Source organism: Doryrhamphus excisus, chromosome 11 (assembly GCF_030265055.1).
Source record: "Doryrhamphus excisus isolate RoL2022-K1 chromosome 11, RoL_Dexc_1.0, whole genome shotgun sequence".
NCBI classification, from domain to species: domain Eukaryota; kingdom Metazoa; phylum Chordata; class Actinopteri; order Syngnathiformes; family Syngnathidae; genus Doryrhamphus; species Doryrhamphus excisus.
This window is the reverse complement of record NC_080476.1, coordinates 14,952,827-14,979,261: the sequence shown is the minus strand read 5'-3', so window position 1 is coordinate 14,979,261 and position 26,435 is coordinate 14,952,827. Positions and strand designations below refer to the sequence as shown.

Genomic DNA, 26,435 nt, shown 5'->3' with positions numbered 1-26,435 from the left:
CAATAAAGCCAAGAGCTAGAAGTAAAATCACCCCTGGTAGGGTCCTCCAGGACAACGCCGCATATTAAACTTCAGCTGCCTTGTTAAGTGGAGCTGTGAATTGTCTCGCCTTCTTTAGGGAGTCCTTGACCTGATTATCACGTTTCCACTAGATGTTAAATAGCGTCGAAAGCGGCTCTGTGTTGACTGGAAGTTAATTCATTGCCGCTCTTTGCAGTCATGCAACCAATTACGGGCGCGATTGGAGCTGCTGAACTTCACATCATTTAACTGCCAGGAAGATACCTACGAATGAAGCGTTAATGAAAATGTCTCTTCAGATGCATTCGGAGTATTTTTTATTTGAATATTGAATGGCAATTAAAATAAAATATATATTAATTATCGCTAGTTGTTGGCATGTTGACCTTAGTTTTGCCATATCTGACATAACCCTCCTCTTGTGTTAGGGTCGGCACCGACCCGTTTTACATTTTAATGCATAAAAAGAATCACATAACATTTGTTTATTGCATCAAGGCTTTTTGACTTCATCAGGAAACTCTATTTCAACAAAATAAAACAAAAAAAATCATTATTATAATATAATAATTATAATTATTATAATAATGATATATTATTTTATAATATTTTATAATTATAAAAATATTTTATATTATTTTATATAATAATAATAATAATAATAATAATAATAATAATAATAATAATAATAATAATAATAATAATAATAATAATAATAATAATTTTAGTCCATTTTAAAATGGTCTGGTTGAAATTATGACCACTGTATTGTTAGGGTCGGTTTCGACCCGGTTATAATAATATGACTATAAAGCAATATTTTGTGTACATCACTTTTTCTACCTTTTCTTGACATTAATATATCATAGATGTTTCTTTAGTGATTAATACTAAAATGAGAAAATAAATGCAACTAATTGATTTAAGAGATATCTTCTATAGCTCTCAGTAATAGCCATGTAACAAAAGAACCTTCAATTTATGAATATGATTATTTTGAGGTTCATTGTACCATTTTTGGAAATTGAAATCGAGGGGTATAGTGACAAAAAAAAGGCCTACATGCCCACACCAAAAGTATTAAAAGCAACATTTTTCATCCATTTTCATGGATGAGGAAGCCTAAGAAGGTAACCAAGACATGAGAAGCAAATTTGATAGTAAATTGTTTTTAGTGTATTTTATAGCTGATTTAATACATGGGTCAAAACCGACCCGCTAACATAAGAGATGATACCAGAAATCTAACACAAGAGGAAGGTTAAGAGCAGGGGTCTCATATTCAATTTACCTGGGGGCCACTGGAGCTAGGGTCTGGGCGAGGCTGGGCCGCATCAGGTTTTCCAAAAAAAAAAAAAAAAAACGCATTTATTAAAAACAGAAAAATGAATAAACTTTGCTTTGGTTCCGATTTTCTACAAGAAAAGCTATGATAAAACTGTTCTCAAATATCTTCATTTTTATTTTTCTACACAAAATAAGATGAAAAATAAATAAAAAAAACAATCAGTAATAAATAAATATAATAAAAATAAAATGGCAAATAATTAAAACTTAAGAAACCACATATAGTTGGTGGGTAGACAATTTTTTTTTTCAAATTAAAATGAACAAAGCATTATTAGAGCCCTGTAGACATGACAAAACACGACTATAGTCACATTTATACTCTTTTTATTTACAACATATTGCGCAACTGCAGGGTCTTGAGACACATGCTAACTCGCAAACTAGAGAGCGAGCGACCTAAACGATAGCCTTCAAGTTATTTCCTTTAAACTTAAATAGCCAAAAACTTACCACTTCCACACGAATAGGGAGGATAACTATTAACAGTTATTTAACCTTTAACATGAACATTAATCAAACGTAATAATTTTTTTCTGGGTACATGATACCATACAGCATCCATATCAAAATTGCACGGGAAGCACTAACATTAAACTTTCATATCAAGGCGGGGGGCCTCAAACTAGTGTCCTGCGGGCCACATTTGGCCCGCGGGCCGCGTGTTTGAGACCCCTGGTTAAAAGTGTGTATTATACTGATACTGCAGGGGGACAAAGTGTAGGCCAATTATTATTATTTACGGCGGTTCTTGTTGACAGTTGACTAAGGCGACGCATGTACCCCATTTGCAAGTCTAAGGATAAAAAACTGTTCTGTATTACATATCTAACATATCTCGAGGCTAATTAGCTTCTTAGACACGGAGATCGTGCAAAACATCGCTGACAGCGACTCGCCATTTGCTTGTTTACACACAACATGACAGAGTGCCCACAACTCTACATCCACACTTGGAAGTAGACGTGGCTTGTTAGTCCTTGTCTTTTTTTTTTTTTTTTTAAATGCACAAAAAGGTTCAATTGAAGACGGACGTGTGAATTATTCATTCATTCATTTTCCATTGCTTACCCGGCCGGTCCCAGCGGAGACGAGAAGCGACGTACGCCTTGAAATAGTTCCCAGTCAATCACAGATGTTTTTTTTTTTTTTTTTGGAAAGCAAAAATGTGTTCTTCCACAAAGACAGGTATTTCTTTCAAGTCTTTGTAACAACCTTCCACGATTGATAGAGGAACTGGAAACAGTCATCTTAAAATACTCCCACTCCTGCAAAAATGTAAGACATTTCTTCATTTATACTCCCATAAATAATGCGTGTTCTTCGGGCGCTGCAGCCGCCATGTTTGGGCGGTCCCTGAACTCGCCATGTGTGACACAGATTGAGACTTATTATTATTATGTTATTATTTTTCCTTTTTTCACCTGGTCCTTGTTCATAAATGTTAATACTGTGCGTGAACACACGGAGGTGAGGTTTAATAATGCTACCCTCGTGCTGCTGTGCATTTTTGATTGGTGCATAATCTCAGGTTGTATAAGCTCATATGTCCGTTTGGCTCAAGATAAGATAAGATAAGGCCGCAAAAGTACAGCACTACAAGAGTTTAGTAAAAAAGCACATAGTAATACAATAAAAATCATATGTATACCACTATATACAGTTATATACATGTTGAGCAACTAACAGGTTTATTGCACGGTTTATTGCACAGTTTTTTGCACGGTTGACTGCGCCGTTGACTGCGCCGTTTCTTACTCTGTTCCTTGCACAATTTATCGCACGGTTCATCGCACGGTTCATCGCACGATTTCTGGCTCTGTTCCTTGCACGGTTTATTGCACGTTTACTGCACGGTTTATTGCACGTTTACTACACGGTTTATTGCGCTGTTTATTGCGCTGTTTATTGCGCTGTTTATTGCGCTGTTTATTGCGCTGTTTATTGCGCGGCTTATTGCACAGTTTACTACACGGTTTATTGTACAGTTTATCACACGGTTTATCACACGGTTTCTTGCACGGTTTATCGCACGGTTTCTGGCTCTGTTCCTTGCACGGTTTATTGCACGTTTACTGCACGTTTACTGCACGGTTTACTACACGGTTTACTACGCGGTTTATTGCACGGTTTATCCGAGACAGCTTCAGGAAGGAAACACCCGCAAAATGTCTCCTTCACACACTTTCGATGTATCATCCTGTCAGTAATGGAGCTCCTTAGTGCAGTGAGTGTGCGTTGGAGGGGGGGTAATAACCCTCGTATTGACTGCATTTCCTTAACAACGTTATGTGCCATATTGTTGCACACCAAAGCATAGCAAAGAAGCAAAAAAAATAAATAAATCACAGTTCATTGCAGCACATTGCACCACAGCTTGTCACCTTCAATAAATAATCTCACCAAAAAGAAGACAAAGCCGCCAGGAGATATCTTACCCCTCTAAAATTTTTGTAGCTTTTGTGTGCAGTTGAAGAATAAGACATTACATTTTAATATGTTGTCATAATATATCTTCGTTGTGTGTTTTATGTCCTTTATATGTGCGGGAGTAGAGGTTTGTGGAACCACTGCTCTAAGCAATAATAATCAAGGACGTCAAACAATAAATGCAGTCCGTCGCAAGTCAATAGACCTTCTTGACCCCCTTCCATCCTTCAGAATAAGAGCGATGTGTACTACATCCTGTTTACTTGTGCTAACAAAAGAGGGTCATAAAAAACATCGAGACAGCAAAGGACTCACCTTTTGCAAGTTATTTAATATTCTGCACCCTGTAGAAATCCCCCCCCCCCCGAGGACTCTAAGTGGGTTTTGAATAGAGGATAAGGGAATCTTAAAGAACCAAATTATAGAATGAGAACCAGATTGTTTATTCCTGACAACAATACCTAATACAGACGTCCGGGCTTATCTGCAGTCCCTGTATACCTACAAGTAAGCGGGTCTTATTACAGCGCAGCTGCAAAAAAAGCACTTTTCCTTTCCCCGATGGGCACAAATAGACAAACAACCATTCACACTCACATTCATAGCTATGGACAATTTGTAGTCGCTAATTCACCTAGCATGTTTTTGGAATACTCAATGTTTTCCACCTTACTGTCACGTTAGTCCTCTTTTTCTGTGTGTTTGTGCGTGTATAAGTATCCTTTGTATTTGTGATACTATGCGTTTGCTTTTGTCTTTAGCTAGCAAAATTTAGCAAATCCCTTCAACCCCCATGTTTGAGTGCCTGCAGCATCAGCCTCGCTAACGCTAAATGAGCGGTACGAGGGACTTGCTAGCAAACTGTCAATTATCTAAAACGCTCACAGGAAAGCATTGCTAAATGGGATTCAGTCATGGTGGCTGCTGAGACCAGACTGCTTTCAAGCCCGGAGGCAGCGGGTTGCCAGAGTTGCTGTATAATTCCCTGCTTTTTTTTTTCTGGTGAGAGCACACAGCGAGTGTTAATGGTTCCAGATTAAACGACTGTGCTGTCCGTGGTTCTCTGCGGAAGACGTGGATGTAAGGCCCGGCTGCCTTGCACAACCGGCTTCCGCCACTTCGACTGCTCGGACCACCCTGACGTATGAAACAATGAACTCCCCCCGAGTGATGCCAGGTGTTGGCACAGACTTCTATCGATCCAAAACATAAGCTTGTGTAAGAGTAACAACATTCATACTCAACAGTTCCGCCATCATTCCTAAGCTCTCCAGGTCAATCACACAATGTTTTTTTTTTTTTTTTTTTTTTTTTGGGGGGGGGGGGGGGTGTGAGGCTGCACAAAAAAAAATGGCACAGGTTGCTTAGCAACTGCACACAGAAGAAGACCATTAAATTGTGCTGATGTTCTCTCAGTCCTTTGTTTTGTATCTGCAAACATGTTGCTCCAACCTGCAGCGAATGAATTCTCGCCGGTGGAGACTTTATAAGTGCAGCTCAGCGTGAGGAGCGTCGTGCAAATTTAGTCTTAGCAACTGACAGTAAATACGAGTCGATGAGAACTAAAACACTGAAATCCTACGTGATAACGAATATGGTGGTGTTTTTCTTTTAGTTCATACCACCGACTTCACAGAAAAGGAAACAAAGATTGAGGCGCCTTTGTGGTGAGTTCATTATTAGTAACTCTATCGCAGACATTTTTTTCAAAAGACAATCCGTTCTTTCAAGGCCCACGGAATTTTGTGTTCTAATGATATGTAAACATGGAAACTATAAAAAAAAAAAGACTTTCATCAGAAAAAAAAGGTTGCTTCAACCATTTTTCATACTTATTACTTATTGTGTGGAAATATGGGGTTATAACTATGAAAGTAATCTTCACTCGCTAAATGTACTGCAAAAAAAAGTCAGTAAGGATAATTCAGAATGCCGCCTACAGAGAACCTTATGGTACCCATTATGTCATTGTATGGTCATATCACCTCGTATGTGACAAAAATAAAAAAAAATTAAAATGTAAAATTTAAAATTTAAAATTTAAAATTTAAAATTTAAAATTTAACATTTAAAATTTAACATTTAACATTTAACATTTAACATTTAACATTTAACATTTAACATTTGTAGTAGTTAGTAGGTAGTTAGATAGATAAAAGAGGTAGATAATAGTAAAAAATAAAAAATAAAAAATAAAAAATAAAAAATAAAAAATAAAAAATAAAAAATAAAAAATAAAAAATAAAAAATAAAAAATAAAAAATAAAAAATAAAAAATAAAAATATATATATATATATTAATTAGAAAGGCAGGAAGTGAACAAATGTAACAGTTACTGATTGTAAAAGTACCAGATGGAGGGGTAGGATTTAATAAGCTTTGCTTCTTCCTACTCCTTTTGGACATGTGGAACTATGAACTGATTATGTGATGCATTCAATTGTAATCTGATGCATGTTCAAATGAAATTAAACCATTACCATTACTTTTATAATCATCAGTACAACACACAGGGATGTTTCAGGAATTTTTCTGTTCCCAACTAGAAAAAGACGGAGGTGAAATACAAGTTTGTAGGGTTGGAGAAAGTCATCAAACCTATTTACCTATTCATCTAACACACACGATGAACAACTTGATGCCGCCACCTTTCTTCTGCGCTGTACTTCCTGTCTGCTGTGGCGCTTTACTAAAATCTCAGTGTAGTCGAGGCTTTTTTTTTCATTTTTATTCACGTACCCCCTGCAGCAATTGGCTTACCCCACTTCGGGACCCTCAGTTCTACAGTGTATTCATATCTGCACAAACTCCACTTTGAAAAATAAGCAACCCGATGATTATGATTCCTGAAAAAATTATTTTTGTCGACACGTTCTCTAGTTGCACTGGAAAAGCAAGAGAGAGAGAGAGGTGGCAGGTTGTTTCGCCTTTAGGGAGTTCTCCGCAAGGCAGACCAGTGTTATTACAAATTCTCCACAAATTCAGCCCTCGGGGGTCCCCCCCCCACCCCGTCTGGTTCAGGGACCCAATCATTTTGCCGCCTTGTCTGTTGGCAAGCGCAGCCTCTGGCAATAAACTTCCCGGTGGCTTGATTTACCTTAAAGCACTTCAAACCGAGCAGCGCCGCTGGAATGACATCGTTTACAGTTTGCAGGAGATTTCTTAAAGATGTCTGACATATAAATGCACTGGCAGGAAGTGTGCATTTTACGCCTTCATTCGGCAGCATATACAGAGCTGCATGCTTCTCAAAGCGTGCTTCAAAAGCCTTCTGGGGAGGTGGGGGAGGGGGGGCAATGCTGTGCGACCTAAGTGACAGCCTATTCTGTCCTTTTCACCTGTCTGTCAAGTCTCCCTCTGGCCAGTTCTTAACACGGATGACAGCGTAGCGGCGCTAAGATGCCGGGGAAAGTCTGCACACCACAAGGCTATTCCATTATTGAGGCAATTGCATGTGGCTGATGCTGTCAGTGTATTATGTAAGACCATAACAAATAGCTTGTCAGGGCACTGATTTCATACATCAGTCAGGAGAGAGAGAGAGCGAGAGCACTCCGCAGCAGTGACATCCTGTCAACGTAAAAATGTGTGCCACCCGTCACTCACTTGGCACTGCTGCTTGAGAAGATAGGATACAGTGGAAGTAATAATACCTGAAAAGCACAAAATACAGCGGAACCAGTTTATGTCGACAAAACTTGCGACTGGTTGACTGCGGAAAGAAAAAGCAGAAAACTAGAAAACTAGCAACCGTTTGCATATTTACTGTACATTCCGGACTATGGAGCTAACCGGTCTAAGTATTCAAGTCTATTCAAGTGTCGTGGATCAAACCACTGACTGATTTGATGCGTCCTGGGTCTAACCGAGTACTCGATTAATCGGAAAAGCTTCTCACTTTTTTTCATAGGTTGGCTGTTCCTGTGACTTATACTCCGGAGCGACTGACAGTCCAGAAAATATGGTCATCGACTGAAAAAAGAATCGTTATCGTCCAAATACCGTATTTTCCGGACGATAAGTGGCACTTTTTTTCCTAGGTTGGCTGTTCCTGCGACTTGTACTCCAGTGCGACTTATGTATGTTTGTTTTTTCTACCTAAGTATGCATTTTTGGCCTTGTTGGACTTATACTCCGGAGCGACTTATAGTCCAGAAAATACTGTAATCGACTGAAAAAAGAATCGTTACCGTCCAAATACCGTATTTTCCGGACTATAAGTCACACTTTTTTTCATGGGTTGGCTGTTCTTGCGACTTATACTCCGGAGCAACTTATGCATGTTTTTTTTCTATCTAAGTATGCATTTTTGACCTTGTGAGACTTATAATCCGGAGCAATTTATAGTCCAGAAAATACGGAAATCGACTGAAAAAAAGAATCATTACCATCCAAATACCGTATTTTCCGGACTATAAGTCACACTTTTTTGTCATAGGTTGGCTGTTCCTGAGACTTATACTCCAGTGCGACTTGTTTTGTTTTTGTTGTTTTTTTTTAATCTAAGTACGCATTTTTAGCCTTGTGCGACTTATAGTCCAGAAAATACAATAATCGCCTGAAAAAAGAATCGTTACCATCCAAATATATTATACACTGGTTATTTTTGACAAAACTAATATTTTAAACATCACCTTTTCTATCCCAAGCATCGATTTAACCAAACAAGTTATAAAATCCCGGCAACAAAACAAAACCAACAAAAAAACTACAACTTTTTCTTCGATTTAACTTCATATGGCAAATTTGTCATTATTTGATGATGCCTAATCTCAGTCTTGGGCTCTCACGAGGACTTGTGGTGTGATAACATAAATCCAACGAGGAGTCACAAGACCGACTATGTGAGTCATGGTCGTCAAGAGTCTAGACACCAAGATGACAAAATCCACCACAAAAGTTCTTTTCAAATAAACGGGCATCTTAAAATATCCATCGGCTGCTTTGATGCCGCCGAGCGCTCTCTCTTGTCCTGGTGTTGTCGACTGATGACTGATGGAGCCTTTCAAGCAGCTCACACACACACACACACACACACAGTATGAAGCTGCCATGTGACGATCAAAGCCAGTGAAAGCACCATGAAGGCAGGGAACACGGGAAAAGGAGACAAATGTGACTAAAAGAGGTTGTTGGAACACAAAACACTTAAAAGCCAAATCGCTCAAAGTGCTTCATGGAGGGGAAAGGATGTCGAATCATTGTCCCTGCGTGTCAGACATAACAGGATGTGCACGGCTTGGTGGAAAAAAAAAAAAAAAAAACACACATACTTCCTGCAGTCTCTCGTTTTTTCTGCGCCTGCCACATTAAGTTCCACTGTCTTGTTTTGTGTGTGCGTATGTGTGTTTTTGTGCACTGCAGTGTTGCTGCTTGAGTGGAACAATGGATGTGGTCTGACAAAAACACCCAACACACACCTCCTCTGCTCCCACACGCAAAAAACAGATCTGAGTAAATGTGTCCAAAAGCTCCACAGAAGCCTGGGAGAAGGCCAAGGCTGCAGACACAGACGGGAAAAAAAAAAAAAAATGTCTTAGCCTTGTTCCAATCACATTCCGGGTGTTTCAAGGACACAACGGCACAACTGATAATGTACTTGTGGATTAATAATGAAGGTAAATACACGGAAAACACTACTGGAAATAACATATGACCGAAGACGTGGCTAATCTGCTGCTAGCACTCAGCTAACAGTCAAATCTTTCAGCATTACACGGGTAATTACTCTTGGCCAAAGTCAGCTGGGATAGGCTCCAGCATACCCCCATGACCAGATAGAGGACAGGTGGCATAGAAGACGAATTAATGAATTTTTGGGAGTATGTTTTATTTTGGGGCTGCACGGTGGTCGAGTGGTTAGCGCGCAGACCTCACAGCTAGGACACCCGAGTTCAATCCCACCCTCGGTCATCTCTGTGTGGAGTTTGCATGTTCTCCCCGTGCATGCGTGGGTTTTCTCCAGGTACTCCGGTTTCCTCCCACATTCCAAAAAACATGCTAGGTTTATTAGCGACTCCAAATTGTCCATAGGTATGAATGTGAGTGTGAATGGTTGTTTGTCTATATGTGCGCTCAAAGAAAGGAAAGGTGCTTTTTTTGCAGCTGCACTGTAATAACACCCGCTTACTTGTAGGTATACAGGGACTGCAGATAAGCCCAGGCGTCTGTATTAGGTATTGTTGTCAGGAATAAACAATCTGGTTCTCATTCTATAATTTGGTTCTTTAAGATTCCCTTATCCTCTATTCGAAACCCACTTAGAGTCCTCAGGGGGAGGATTTCTACAATATGTGTCCTGTGATTGGCTGGCCACCAGTCCAGGGTGTACATACAAGACACCTGGGATAGGCTCCAGCACCAAAATTGTCGACTCCAAATTGTCCATGGGTATGAATCTGAGTGGCTCGTGACCAGTCCAGGGTGTACCCCGCCTCTGGCCCAAAGACAACTGGGATAGGCTCCAGCATACCCGTGACCATAGTAATGATAATCAGCATAGATGAAAATAAGAACAAACAGGATTGTTCCTCGTTACATGAAACTCAACATCCATTGAAAGCCCAAACAAAAGTGAGTTTAACGGGAACGGCGACCGAGACCACGTCTCTGCTTCCTGTTGAATCCAGCTCATTACCCGCGTGTGCCTTAGAACCGACTGCAATTTACATTCAGTTGAGCCTGTGAAATCACTTGACCCCCGAACAGCGAGGGTTCACCCGGCAGAGCCGACAGTAACAAACACAATAGCAGACATTTTAATGGGAAAGATTCACATTGACTGGGACTCTGGGGGGGGGGGGGGGGAAGCACGGAAAAACGCACGCTTTAAGCAGCCTGCTAGTTCTGATTAGTCACCATGCGGCGTCTAGGTCGCGACCTCAGCAGGGAGATGATGATATGCTAATATGCTATGTACATCGACAAGACCGGTAGCCTCAAGACGTGCTCGGGCTCTGCACCTTGGTGTCAAATGTCAGCGCCGCAATGCTAACATCAGAACAGCGTTGATGTGGTCACGCACAGCCGCGTACATTAAAGCAACAACTTGATGCATGTTGGCTTTACATTAAAATTGCAGTTGGGAAAATGCAGAGGCGACCCCAAAAAGTGCGCGAGTCCTGCCAACATGTAGATCTATTTAGTACACGAAAGACATTTTGACCCTTGAATAGTCACACGTTTTGTTTCACTTTGCTGGTTTTAGTTTCGCTTTCAGTCTCCAAAAACAATCCTCGAGCTGTGGCAACGTGGACCATTACCAAGGTAGCACATGATTTTCTGCACAACAACAAAATAATAATAATAATAATAATAATAATAATAGTAATAGTAATATTAATTCAAGATTTATGAACAAGAGTTATCAATAAATATAATATAAATATATAATAATAATAATAATAATAATAAATGGATGGAACTTCTTTTTATTTTATTTTATTTAACATAATAATAATAATAAAAATAATAATAATTCAAGATTTATGAACAAGATATAAATATAAATATAAATATAAATATAAATATAAATATAAATATAAATATAAATATAAATATAAATATAAATATAAATATAAATATAAATATAAATATAAATATTTTTGATTTTTTTTTTTTTTAAGTGATGGAGTGAACCTTCAAAATTTGAAGCGTGGAGAGGCGAGGGATTACTGTAATCCCAAAATGAAAACCGAATACAGGGAATACAGCCATCCCTTGCTACAACACAGTTTGAAGTTTGGGGGTTGCTGAAGCCTATCCCAGCTGTCTTGTACACCCTGGACTGGTGGCCAGCCAATCACAGGGCACATATAGACAAACAACCATTCACATTCACATTCATACCTATGGACAATTTGGAGTCGCTAATTAACCTAGCATGTTTTTGGAATGTGGGAGGAAACCGGAGTACCCGGAGTAAAAAAACCCACGAGGGTGGGATTGCTAACCACTCGACCGCCGTGCAGCTTACCCGCTATACTATTTTAGAAAAATGTATTAATTAATATGAAGTGTCATGCACGTGTGTGGCGTCAGTTACCCTGAGTGTTCACAGCAGGTTAGCATGGTAGAGAGTGTCCGATAGCAGCTCCTGTTTTCTGCTTGTAAATAAAGCGAGCGGCATTACATTACCGTACTCTGTCAGTGCTAACCAGCGAATCTTACTCCTGTTTTATATTATTATGTCCACCATATTAGATAATACCGATGTAAAGGTGACTATAGGGGTGTTATTTAATGTCTAGAAGGCTCTAAATAAGGTCTTTATATGAGAATATCCAGTTCATAAATCTTGAATTTATTGCGTCTGTGTCTTCCAACCTTCACCCACCGCCATCACAGGCCCGCGTTTTCTCTGACTGGTTTGTGTCGTTGTTATCATAAGCAAATCCGAAACACGGCTCCCTTCCCACAATAAAGCTGGCAACTGGCGGCGTGATTGATTTGAGTCCTCATGTGGCAATCCTTAGGACAGCGCTGAATATATTACATATTACACTTTATTGGATGTAAACACATGGTGCTTGGATGCTGGATACAAATACAGACATATTGGCTTAAACCAATATAGCAGTTGAGTAGGCATAAGCGTCCACATAGAAAGAGCTATTGTGCTGCATTCATGGTGACAGCCATCACTAGCCTCTTTGATATACGTACAGGTCAAGCATAAACAGCACTCTTGCATTATCAACTGAATGCTTCGTATGGCACCATATTTATTGTCAAAGGCGCCCCAGTGGTTATGAAGTGCATTATTTATGCGTCTTTTCTCTTTGCGGCTCCACGTATCAAAGATGAATGAAGAGGAAGATGAAATACTTGGGGGCTCGGTGAAAAATCTACACATGAAAACGCACGTGCACGCATGTGACACACCAGTTCCGGCGTGCTCGTAGCGGAGATGGATGTGTGGTTTGGAACGTCCACATGAGGCGAGGGAGCCATTTGTGGCTTTAGAAAAAAAAATTGACATAAGTGACAGTGATGCAGAAACAGGAGACTCACACTGCTGAACAGTTTTCTTCCTAACAGGGTGACCCGATCTATCATAACATAAACTGGCTGTTCCCCATCTGGGTTATTATTATTATTATTTTGTACAGCCAAGTGTGCCTAACTAATTATTGAGCACACAAAAACAACAAAGACCAGCACCGTACATTTGAAAAGTGCAAAAGGTTTGCAACAGACCTCCGTGCCCGATTACAGTGCACCTTGCTGGGCCACGGCGGGTGGCTCCAGGTTCGAGTCCTCCAGGAATGCACAAACTATAGTTACATTTGAATTTGAATATTTAAAATTTTACGGAAAATACTGTCTCACACCTGCTCACTTTGTTAGCACGTTAGCACAGGGGTCCCCAACCACCGAGCCGGGGACCGGTGCCGGTCCGTGGCGAATTTGCTACTGGGTCGCACAGAAATAATAAATTTACGGGACTATAAGTCACACTTTTTTTCCTAGGTTGGCTGTTCCTGTGACTTATACTCCAGTGCGACTTATGTATATTTTTTTCTATCTAATTATGCATTTTTGGCATTGTGTGACTTATACTCCAGAGCGACTTATAGTCCAGAAAATACGATAATCGACTGAAAAAACAATTGTTACCGTCCAAATACCGTATTTTCCGGACTTTAAGTCACACTTTTTTTCCTAGGTTGGCTGTTCCTGCGACTTATACTCCAGAGCGACTTATAAATGAAAAAAGTGTTAATGCATAATGTTGCATAGTGTTACATTACCCGCAAATAATGCAACTTATACTCCAGTGCGACTTGTGTATGTTTTTTTCTACCTAATTATGCATTTTTGGCCTTGTGCGACTTATACTCCGGAGCGACTTATAGTCCAGAAAATACGGTAACCGACTGAAAAAAGAATCGTTACTGTCCAAATACTAAAAGTGGGAAATATATCCACGTTAGGGTGTTAGCTAGTGGCTCTCTCAGTCTTGTTCATCATTCAGTACACACGAGGCTTACGCTCGCCCCGTCATCACTTCTGGGCTCGCTGGCTCTCCATCTCTAAACGCTCCCATCAGGTATTGTGCAAACAAGCCGCTAAGATGAAAGTGCATATTTATCGGTGCCACTGTCATCATTAAGAGCCCACAATCCCTGAGTAGCTATTACTTTTTATGATAAGCATTCGGGCTGCCTCGTTACATGGCTGCTTTGTTTTCTTGGCTTCCTGCATGGATATGCAGATGTGTCTTTATGTCTTTATGTGTTTGTGTGGGATCATCAGGTGGTTGTCCTCCGTGGCTGTTTTATAGGGATTCGGCCTGCAAGGAGCAAAGCACAGCAGACCCACGTTGGGGCACAAGGGCACTACAGCAGAATCCCTCCATTACAATCGTATCGTAACTAGGTGTTCCGTACTGATATTGCTATTGGATATTAGCTCCATATCATTTATCATATGTTATATTGGCACTATGATACAAACAGTGGAGTACAGATGCTGCACGTCTAACGCTGGGGTCCCCAACCTTTTTTGCACCACGGACCGGAAATGTGTGGCAGAAAAATACAGCAAAAATAAAATAACACGACGGGGCTAAAAGCAAATGTTAAGTGCAGGGGAAATATAACTCACCCACTCAATCAGTGGGATGCCTGAGCTGGTTTCGTTGAGACGAGATGGTCCCATCTACGTGTGGTGGGAGACAGTGAGTCGTTAATAAAAATAAATTATCGTATTTTTCTGGACTATAAGTCGCTCCAGAGTATAAGTCACACAAGGCCAAGTGCAACTTATAGTCCAGAAAATACCAAAATATGATTTTTATATGAATATATTTGGAAAGCCACAAAATCGAAACATCAAGTGCCGAGGGACAAATACCCTAAAAAATTGAATAAAATTTGATTTTTTTTTTTGCACAAATAGCAATGAATCTCATTGTTTGTGAATATTAAGACAATAAGCGGCCAGCTTAGGGCCTTTTCGTTATTTTTCCCACTAATTAAGATAATTTAACAATACATTGAGATAATACATTTCTTTACCAAATGAAATGAGATAAAAAGATAGCGAGATTAACCAAGTCGTCTCATGCCATGCAAGGTGACAATGTCTGCTACACTTTCTTCTTCTGACCTAATTTTTCGTAAAAAAAGGAACCAATTATTGCAGTATTCCCTGCGGAGGTGTTGCCAAAGATGGAGAGAAAGAAAAAAAAAAGATGCTGAAATTGGAGAGACGACGATGCTAACTACTCACATAAGCTGACATTAAGCCTGTTCTAAACATCTGGTATTGGGCGACGTCATTACAGCCGAACCATACGTGGACTAATCACAACCAAATGTGCCGCTTATTAAAAATGCTTATTACCAACAACAACAGTCTTCCCTACGGCTCTCCAAACAATTGAAACAGAACATACAGAAATAAAGCATGTAAATTATGATGTTATAATTATGAAATTATGATGAGAGAGAGATCATTTTTCAGTGACAATCTGATCTCGATGTATCTATAATAATAATAATAAATTGATTGATTTTATAAAGCACCTTTTTACAAGGTACCCAAAAAAGTCAACCATTATTCAGTCACACACCGGTGGTGGTAAACTACATCTGTAGCCACAGCTGCCCTGAGGTTGACTGATTCAAACCACCACCAAAAATTCATACAGTGGACACCATGGAGGCAAGGTGGGTGAATATTTGTAAGCCGGTTTTCTTCATTTTTTAGTCAGGAACGGATATTTTCCTGAAACTTAGCTAAGTTAGTTAGCTAAGTTTTGCTGATTACTAAACCTTTGTTGTTGTTTTTTTATGATGAAAAACGGTTAGCGCGCAGTGGTTAGCGTGCAGACCTCATAGCTAGAGGACCCGAGTTCAATCCCACCCACGGTCATCTCTGTGTGGAGTTTGCATGTTCTCCCCGTGCATGCGTGGGTTTTCTCCGGGTACTCCGGTTTCCTCCCACATTCCAAAAAAAACATGCTAGGTTAATTGGCGACTCCAAATTGTTCATAGGTATGAATGTGAGTGTGAATGGTTGTTTGTCTATATGTGCCCTGTGATTGGCTGGCCACCAGTCCAGGGTGTACCCCGCCTCTCGCCCGAAGACAGCTGGGATAGACTCCAGCAACCCCCGCGACCCTCGTGAGGATAAGCGGTAGAAAATGAATGAATGAATTACAGTTTTGTGGTTGAATACGGCCACAATATATATTAATCGTCAAAAAATGATGATACCATATCATGATATAGTAAAGGAAATATTGCAATATTGTCAGTTGTATGTCATCTGATTTTTCCACTACTATTTCCTGTGTCTCTTCAGTTTTAGTCATCTAAAAAGGAAAGCGAGCAAGCTGCTAGCAAAAGCGTAAACCAATAAAGACGCTGTACATTCAGAGGCGTATATACCGAGTGTTTACCATACGTACACATAAAAATGTAGTTATATAATGAGACTGCCTATGGAGCAATTCGATTCCCACATAATAAGGAACATCCCTTATTATCAGCTCAATACATTATGCATACTTTTTACAGTAAATACAGCTGGATTGTGTTTTACGTGACGGTTGTCAACCCCACCTGTGATACATGTCCCTCGCTAACAGTGTGGCATTGGTTATGTTGACTCCAAATTAATAGTGTCAGGAAGGCAGGTGTGGAACAGACGCCGAGAAGAACGGCGCACAGCAACATGAACAACGAGAGCCTGACAAGACAACTGACATAAATCACACAAATGAGACGCAGTTGAGGCGAGCAAAAGGGCAGGTAAGGTGCTGATTGGCTGACCGGGAAGGAACAGGGTGGCTAACAAGACTAAATGAAATCAATGGCTGAGAGACAAGGAGGAAAAGGACAAGACAAACAAGAGGAAAAAGTAAAAAAAAAAAAAAAAAGACAGTCGACACTGTGCTGTGGAATAATACCCTCAATTAATCTTGATCCTGCAGGACCTTTTCCATGCAGTTAAAGCCAACATGAGAAACACCTGAACATGGAGATGCCTCTGCAGGGTGCAGCCTGAGCCCACAGGCTTGAATCCCCTCACAGATTATCGGCCACTAATGGCGGAGTCACATTGGAAACAAGTCAATACCGTAAGCAATGGAGCACGCAAATTCATTTGCATTTGCATTGATTAGGAGGACAAGTTGGGAAGACGAGGACGAGGAGGGCGGTATTTAACACAGCAGACATACTTGCCACCCGTGTGTCATCAACAACATCTCAACGATGACGTCATGCTTAGCGCCAGTGAACAGAGAACGTACTTAGCATAAAACATAAGCACCAGTGGCGTCAATAAACACTGAATGTAAAGTCAGAAAGACGTTTCTTATACAAATACTTTTCTGGTCCAAGAAAAAAAAAAAAAAAACACTTGACAATCACACAGTCAACACAAATATTCAAATTTTAAAGGATTCTAAAATCACAAATACTTAAACTTGCCGATATAGTTCATCTTCAAACAGCTAAAATAATGCATAAGGCTAAAAATAACCAATTAGCTAAAAATGTGACAAAAAATAATTTAATTTAATTTAATTTAATTTAATTTAATTGAGTTAGTTGAGTTTAGTTGAGTTTAGTTGAGTTTAATTTAATAAATAACCAATTAGCTAAAATGTGACAAATGTGACAAAAATAATTTAATTTAATTTAATTTAATTTAATTTAATTTAATTTAATTTAATTTAATTTAATTTAATTTAATTTAATTTAATTTAATTTAATTTAATTTAATTTAATTTAATTTAATTTAATTTAATTTAATTTAATTTAATTTAATTTAATTTAATTGAGTTTAGTTGAGTTTAGTTGAGTTTAGTTGAGTTTCATTTAATTTAATAAATAACCAATTAGCTAAAATGTGACAATTTAATTTAATTTAATTTAATTTAATTTAATTTAATTTAATTTAATTTAATTTAATTTAATTTAATTTAATTTAATTTAATTTAATTTAATTTAATTTAATTCAAGAAAGCAGGAAGTGAACAAATGTAACAGTTACTGATTGTAAAAGTACCAGATGGAGGGGCAGGATTTAATAAGCTTTGCTTCTTCCTACTCCTTTTGGACATGTGGAACTATGAACTGATTATGGGATGCATTCAATTGTAATCTGATGCATGTTCAAATGAAATTAAACCATTACCATTACCAAATTTAAATACGAATTTTGCTTTTGCTACCATCTCTAACGAGCTGAACTCAAGACGTATAACTTTTCCAATGTACCCAAAAGACCAGTTTCTCTCAAATATTGGACACAAATCTAAATCTGTGAGTATTACAAATTTCCCCACTGAGGGACGAATAAAGGCATATCTTAAGGCATATCTTATTTCTCCTTAGATAGAGGTGACACATATCAAGACTCTGAAGTGTGCCCTCGGGTGGCAACAATAAAAGGCCACCCCAAAAGCAGTTTAATCGGATAGAGGTCTGGGGTGGTCAAAAAAAAAAACAAAACAAAACACTCAGCATTATGGTCTGTGGAATGTTGGTCCACACCTCTTCAATGGCGGCGCGAAGTTGACGGATATTGGCTGAACCGGAACGCAGCGTCATATTCGCCGATCAGTATTTTGATATGCCGGCTTATTATGAGCGAAGTGCTCGTCATAAAAGTCATCAAAACCTGAGATGACCTGTGGAATTCCACCACCTATTCCTTATGGTTCTTATCACGCGGCAACGCTCACTATGTGGAACCGCTAAACCAGTAGACAGGCAGTGATTTGGGGGGGGGGGGCACTTCCTGCGGCAACCGGAGTTATCAATTGTTGGTCCAAATGGATGTTTTTATTAGAAATAGAAAATTGGTTTACAGCGTCAGCTGTTCATGAAACTGCTGTTCTTTCAGTCACTACCCATAACTCATGACCAGATGTGAGGGCGGGAACGGAGATCGACCGGTAAATTGAGAGCCTTGCTCAGCTCCCACAGACCAATGCCAATGTGTCCGCATCGCTGCAGAAGCTCCATCAATTCGCCTGTCGATCCGGCATTCCATCCTTCCTTAGCTTGTGAACAAGACCCCGAGGTGCTTAAACTTCTCCACTTAAGGGCAGGATCTCATATCCGAGGCAGAACTGGCACGCGCCGAGAACCGTGGAGTCGGATTCGGAGGTGCTGGATTCTCACCCAGGCTGTTTCACACTCGGCTGCGAACCAATCCAGTGAGAGTTGAAGGTGACGACCCGATGGAGCCGACATTCATTCATTTTCTACCGCTTATCCTCACGAGGGTCGCGGGGGGTGCTGGAGCCTATCCCAGCTGTCTTCGGGCGAGAGGCGGGACTGGTGGCCAGCCAATCACACTCACATTCATACCTATGGACCATTTGGAGTCGCCAATTAACCAGTGGCTAATAGTCTAAAAATAAAGAATTCATTTCAAGAAATGCTGCAAATGTTTGACAGACAGTATGAATGGCCTGCAAGAAAAAATGTGTCACAAACGTCAATTCCACAACTTCACAGAGTGAACGATGTGCAATATTTCCTTTACTATATCATGATATGGTATCATAATTTTTGGACTATTAATATTAATATATTTTGTGGCCGTATTCAACCACAAAACAGTAATTCATTCATTTTCTACCGCTTATCCTCACAAAGGTAACGGGGGGTGCGGGAGCCTATCCCAGCTGTCTTCGGTCGAGAGGCGGGGTACACCCTGGACTGGTGGCCAGCCAATCACAGGGCACATATAGACAAACAACCATTCACACTCACATTCATACCTATGGACAATTTGCTAGTCGCTAATTAACCTAGCATGTTTTAGGAATGTGGGAGGAAACCGGAATACCCGGAGAAAACCCACGCATGCACGGGGAGAACATGCAAACTCCACACACAGAGATGGCCGAGGGTGGGATTGAACTCGGGTATCTCAGCTGTGAGGTCTGCACGCTAACCACTAGATCACCGTGCGGCCTCCTCTAAACTTAAGAAGCTAAAAAAAATAAAAAATAAAAAAATACCACTTCCACACGGAATGTGAGAAGAACCTTTTTTCCACTGTCGGATATGCCATGGCTGAATACTACAGTCTGCATCACTTGTATTTACTAATAATAGACCATAGTTTACCATGAAACAGCAACGATTTGTCAATTAATTTCGGAAAAACGTACATAGCAACGGAGCGATTATTTAACTGCGAGGGACGACTATAACTTTCGATTTGGCTGTCTTCTCTTCACATTCATACCTATGGACAATTTGGAGTCGCTAATTAACCTAGCATGTTTTTGGAATGTGGGAGGAAACCGGAGTACCCGGAGAAAACCCACGCATGCACGGGGAGAACATGCAAACTCCACACACAGAGATGGCCGAGGGTGGAATTGAACTCTGGTCTCCTAGCTGTGAGGTCTGCGTGCTAACCACTCGACCAACGTGCAGCTTGTCCTGCAAATTATTGCCGATAAACAACATTATTTTTGTGGTAATTTCTTAATGGTAGTAATATAATTTTATGGCATAATAATGCAAGTACATTGTATCAAAAGCAGTAAACTAGTCAAGAGTATTTTATATATAACAACAACAATCTACGTTTCGGTACACGCTAATTATTTTCATGTTGCACTGTGTAAGCAACATGTAAAGGGGCTCCGGTTTAAATATGTAGACGATGATCACGCTTGAATTCATAAACAGTGGAGTCACATGCCCCCCCCTCGTGTCAGTCATGGGGAGGGGGGGAAAAACTGACGGCGACACATTCACATGAACTCAGGCAAAGCAAATAGGTGTGCGGCGAGGGACTTGTGCAACAAGCGACATCGGTGTTCCGAGCTGACATGCAGCAGCAGGAATGGGACCTTGGGGATGCGTTCACGTTCTGCTTTTGCACGCCGCTTCGGGAATCTCTGAAATATTTACAACGTGTGATATGTCGGCCATGACGGTGATGCGTTGTGTTTAATTACAGCGTTCTGTTGTCTATGCCGCTTATTCTCATTTACATGGAGGTATGCTGGAGTCTATCCCAGCTGACTTTGGTTGGGCCGGACCGGTCGCCAGCCAATCACAATCATGATATAAAGGAGTTGTGTGAGTTAAACAGAAGACGTTTCCGTCGCTGAGTGCAGGCCATTTTCTTTGTCGTCTCATCTTTGGTGACTGAGGGAGATAAATGTTTGTGGACGCTGATTGGAAAAATGGTACGTCTGAAGTGGAGCCGTGGCTGAAATCACTTGCTCTCTGTTGTGTGTAATAGCCCCCATGATGATGCATTTTGGCACTTTTTTTTTTTGCTGGAGAGACTCTTTTATGCTTCACCACACAGTGCATACTAAAAGCAGTGCAGCGAGGAAAGCTTAAGCCTTTTTTGTGTGTGTATTTGCACCACGGGGGGGCAGGTTTTTAAGGATAGAGTCCTGTTGGGATCTCAAGCTGCTAGGCGGTACCTCTAGACCAGGGGTCTCAAACACGCAGCCTAATATGAATAGACGCGTCCCTCTTTTTAGATGTTTTTATATCTTGAGAATGCACAAAATTCCCCTAAAAAAGTGCAGTTTTCCTATTAAGAAATGAAGTATTAAGTTGAACGGCCTGGTAGATTTTGGGTGTACTCGCTTGAGGCCATTTTGTACCGTGTTGGACTTGGACGCTGCTAGTGCCATCCTTTCCATACGGCTGTATTCCGGCAGTTTTCCTGATTTTGTGGATTATTTCCATTCCCGTTTTGAGTCATTCCTTAAGAATTTGCGAAATCATTACAGTCATTCCGACTCGGCTACATTGTTTGTGTGCATGCAACCCCAGTTTCGACAGGTACATTATTTAAAAAAAAAAAAAAAAAAAAAAAAACTTAAACCAGGGCCAAATGTGGCCCGCAGGACACTAGTTTGAGGCCCCCGCCTTGATATGAAAATTTAATGTTAGTGCAGCCCCACGCAAGTTTGATATGGATGCTGTATGGTATCATGTACCCAGAAAAAATTATTACGTTTGATTAATGTTCATGTTAAAGGTTAAATAACTGTTTATAGTTATCCTCCCTATCCATGTGGAAGTGGTAAGTTTTTGGCTATTTAAGTTGAAAGGAAATAACTTGAAGGCTACCGTTTTATGTCGCTAGCTCTCTAGTTTGCGAGTTAGCATGTGTCTCAAGACCCTGCAGTTGCGCAATATGTTGTAAATAAAAAGAGTATAAATGTGACTATAGTCGTGTTTTGTCATGTCTACAGGGCTCTAATAATGCTTTGTTCATTTTAATCTGAAAAAAATCATTTGTCTACCCACCAACTATATGTGGTTTCTTAAGTTTTTATTATTTGCCGTTTTATTATTATTATATTTATTTATTTATTACTGATTGATTGATTTTCTTTATTCTTGATTTGTTTATTTATTTTTCATCTTATTTTGTGCAGAAAAATAAAAATTAAGATATTTGAGAAAATCGGAACCAAAGCACTGAAAAAGTTTGTATATTTTTCTGTTTTTAATAAATGCGTTTTTTTGTTTTTTTTTTTGGAAAACCTGATGCGGCCCAGCCTTGCCCAGACCCTAGCTCCAGTGGCCCCCAGGTAAATTGAGTTTGAGACCCCTGCTGTACAGTGTATAATGTATAGTGTATAGTTTATACTACATACAGGAATGTTGCCGTCTGTGACCAAATTTTGAAGGAAACCAGTCTTCATCGCGACGTCTCCAGATGATTCGAAATGTGCTTTGTTTTCATTCTTTCAGAAACAAGCCGTCGATACATTTGATTTTACATTAATCCTCTTCTTACGCTGATGTACCCGATCAATGTGCTCTTCTCCACGTGCACTTACACCGTTTTAAGAGCCGTGCAAAGGAAAATCAATTGTTTTTGAAATGCTGCCATTTTGAAATGTTGCCAACAGCATCATCCTACGCCCGACGCACCAGAAAAGCAAGAAAAGCGGCCTGCTCGGCTTCGATTCATCATCTTCATTAGGATATAACGCACGGGTGGAAAAAAACCCTATGTTGACATCATTGCTGTAGTCTCCTGTAGTACTTTAAATGTCAATAACCATCAATTAGTTATTTTGCTGCTATTTGAAGGTCTGACTACTTAGCAATGCAGCTATTATTTCATAAAATGCAGACTCGGCTTTAATCGACGGCGCCGCTGCTGCTGCTGCTGCTGCTCGTGTTTGAAATGCGCCGCCTTTCCAAGTTCAGTGTGGCTTTGACACAAATAACACAAGTGATGTAACAATCACAAATACAACGGAACCTTGGTTAGTGTCATTCCCGGAGGTCCGACTCCCATAAGAAATTATGCAAATTTAATTAATGCCTTCCAGGAAGCCACAAATGTGAACACAAAACATATTTGTTATCGTTTTATTATTACAAATGTTGATCATTTATCACGGCGATGGTTGTCTCACTTCATTTCCCTTAAGTATCAACTAAAATGAGGCTGAGACGAGAATCTCAAATGCCTCTTCTGAGCTGTAGAAGCTTTGAGCGTAAGTATAAAATAAGTGAATTTCCACAAAGTAGGATTTTTTTTTTAAATGGGATATTTTCATACTTGGAGGATAGAAAACGTGTTTAAGACCTTCTAATTTATTTATTTTTTGCCTTATTAGAGCCCTCTAGACATGGAATAACACCCCTATAGTCACCTTTACACTCATATTACCCAATATAGTTGACATAATACAAAATATTGGATATGGATGCTCGTATCATATGTGACAATAAATAAATGAATAAATAATAAATTCATAAATTTAATATTTTTTTTTTAATTTAAAAAAATGTCAAAAAATTTAAAAAATTTAAAAAATAACACTATACTATAATATCACTATATTGACAGTTACTATGGTACACATATCATTGTATGGTCATATCATATGTGACAAAAAATAAATAAATACATAAATAATTTAAACATTTAATAAATATTTTTTTTCATTAAAAAAACATTTTTTAATTAAAAAAAAAAAATCAATAATTATAACACTACACTATACTATACAGGGCTCGACAATAACGTTGTACCGATGGCCCGGGGCAAGTTAAAACAAAATTCGGGCAAGTAAATCCAATCATTAATATTCCCGTCGGGCAAGTGCACTTTAGCATTTCGTACTGCCAAGAGTTGTTTTTAAAGCGGTTCTTGTTGGGTGTTGGTAAAACACGGACTGCGTAATTCCGGTGGTAATTTGCAAAGCAATCCTTGCAAATCTTGAAATGGACCAATCAGAATCGTTTATTTAGACCGCGGTCCGTAATCCACAATCCGCGTTTTACCCACACCCGTTCTTGTTCGCGATCAACCAATCAGCGATCGTTTTACTAGGAAAACATCTATCATGGCGTCCCTGCCAACATCGTCTAATTCTTCAACAACTTCTGAAGGAAAACAGCAAAAAGTGATGAACCAGTGCCTCCTAAACAAGTATTTTATTAGCGGCAGCAAATCAAATGATGGCACAGGTGAGTGAATCACTTTGCTGTGACAATTTGAAGTGGTCACAATGAAACACCACCCATTAGATCCAATACCAAGTGCTGATTTTGCACAAGCTACAAAACCTAGCGGTTTCATTTCTCTGTGGATTTTTCTCACCTTTGCTTCACAAATTATTGTTTGACCATTGAGCATTTTTTTCTGGATTAAAAACACTTTACTAGTACACAAATGTGTCAAATGTTTCATTGTGGTGCACAACTTATAAATATCACTGCTTACTACGACTACCATGTGTAAGGTAGCATGGCTTGCCATGTTAACATACATCTCCACAAATTTTCAGACATTCCTCCAAATACAATGCATCAGTACTATTATCTGATGAATTATCAGCATATATTGATATATGATATCATTATGGCAGTCTTTTCATTTTACATGGGGCAAGTTCGGGCAAGTAGTTCTCACCTTAAGGATTCCCCATGGGCAAGTCATTTTTGTTTTTAACGTAGAGCCCTGCTATAATATCACTATATATTGACAGTTACTATGGTACCCATTATGTCATTGTATGGTCATATCACCTTGAACTTTGGTATGTGACAAAAATAAAATAAAATAAAATAAAATAAAATAAAATAAAATAAAATAAAATAAAATAAAATAAAATAAAATAAAATAAAATAAAATAAAATAAAATAAAATAAAATAAAATAAAATAAAATAAAATAAAATAAAATAAAATAAAATAACAAAACAAAACAAAACAAAAAAAAAACAGCAGGAAGTGAACAAATGTAACAGTTACTGATTGTAAAAGTACCAGATGGAGGGGTAGGATTTAATAAGCTTTGCTTCTTCCTACTCCTTTTGGACATGTGGAACTGTGAACTGATTATGTGATGCATTCAATTGTAATCTGATGCATGTTCAAATGAAATTCAACCATTACCATTCCTTTAATCGTGAGTAGACAAAGACAAAATGACAAATGTCCTCATTTGCACAGCACCACTTCACCGCCGTCGCTGGCATTATCACATGCAGTCAGTCATGTAATGGGATGATGTTAAACTGCTGGCCAGGAAAATGGCGCAAACTGGTATTAATAAGAGACATTTGTCTTAGCCTACAGGTGTTGTGCCATGTGATATCAAAGGTCAGCAATACGTGTGCGTGTTTTTGGACATGACGAATCAAAGCAACGAAGGCGACATTTTAATAATCACTTTAAATCCGGCCCCTTTGTAGCTGTGTATGTGCAGTCTGGAAATCACTCCTTTATCTTTGTCATTTCATGCTACATTTGAGAAAAGATGTGCTAAAAACCTCTCCTCACCATCTAATCCCTCGTCTTCAAATTTTGGGGTTTCCCTCTATCACGTTTCTTCAAAAGCAGATGAATTAATAAAGCATGCTGTTTCAAAGATGTGCTTATTTCAGCAAATTATGTGTGTAAATTGAACTAAAATCCAAATATAAGACATTCAAACATGTTGTGATGATATATGAAACTAGAAAAATGTGTTTCGTGTTCACAGTTTTTCGACTTGTGGCATAACTGTGCTAGCAAGCACGGAACTACAGAGTCAAACGCTGATGACATCATAGACGTCATTGACTTCCTGTTCCTGTTTCAGTGAATTAGCAAGCTAATCGACTGCTAACGAGGATGTTTTGTGTTAATAATATAGTTCGACTCGCCAAGCGTATTAACAACATGATAAAATAACCGCAAAATGTACGCAAACAGAGGATAAATGTTGGTGTAAATTTTCAACATGAACTGAGAATTCCACTGTATTATCATAAGACAGAAATATGACTGAAAAATTATAAAATCCCTCGCTTGAGGTCAAAATAAAAATAAAAATAAAAATAAAAATAAAAATAAAAATAAAAATAAAAATAAAAATAAAAATAAAAATAAAAATAAAAATAAAAATAAAAATAAAAATAAAAATAAAAATAAAAATAAAAATAAAAATAAAAATAAAAATAAAAATAAAAATAAAAATAAAAATAAAAATAAAAATAAAAATAAAAATAAAAATAGGAAAGCAGGAAGTGAACAAAAGTCATGATGTGCTATACATATATCATTATATTGACACTTACTATGGTACCCATTATGTCATTGTATGGTCACATCACCTTGTACTTTGGTACGTGACAAAAAAATTATTTTAATTTAATTTAATTTAAT

General features: G+C 38.8%; 1 protein-coding gene across 10 annotated transcripts in view; it reads right to left on the bottom strand.

Moving 5' to 3' along the window:
- The window catches only part of auts2a (activator of transcription and developmental regulator AUTS2 a), a 356,846-nt gene that overhangs the window by 254,531 nt on the left and 75,880 nt on the right, over positions 1-26,435 (bottom strand). The gene's annotated exons all lie outside the window — the stretch shown is intronic.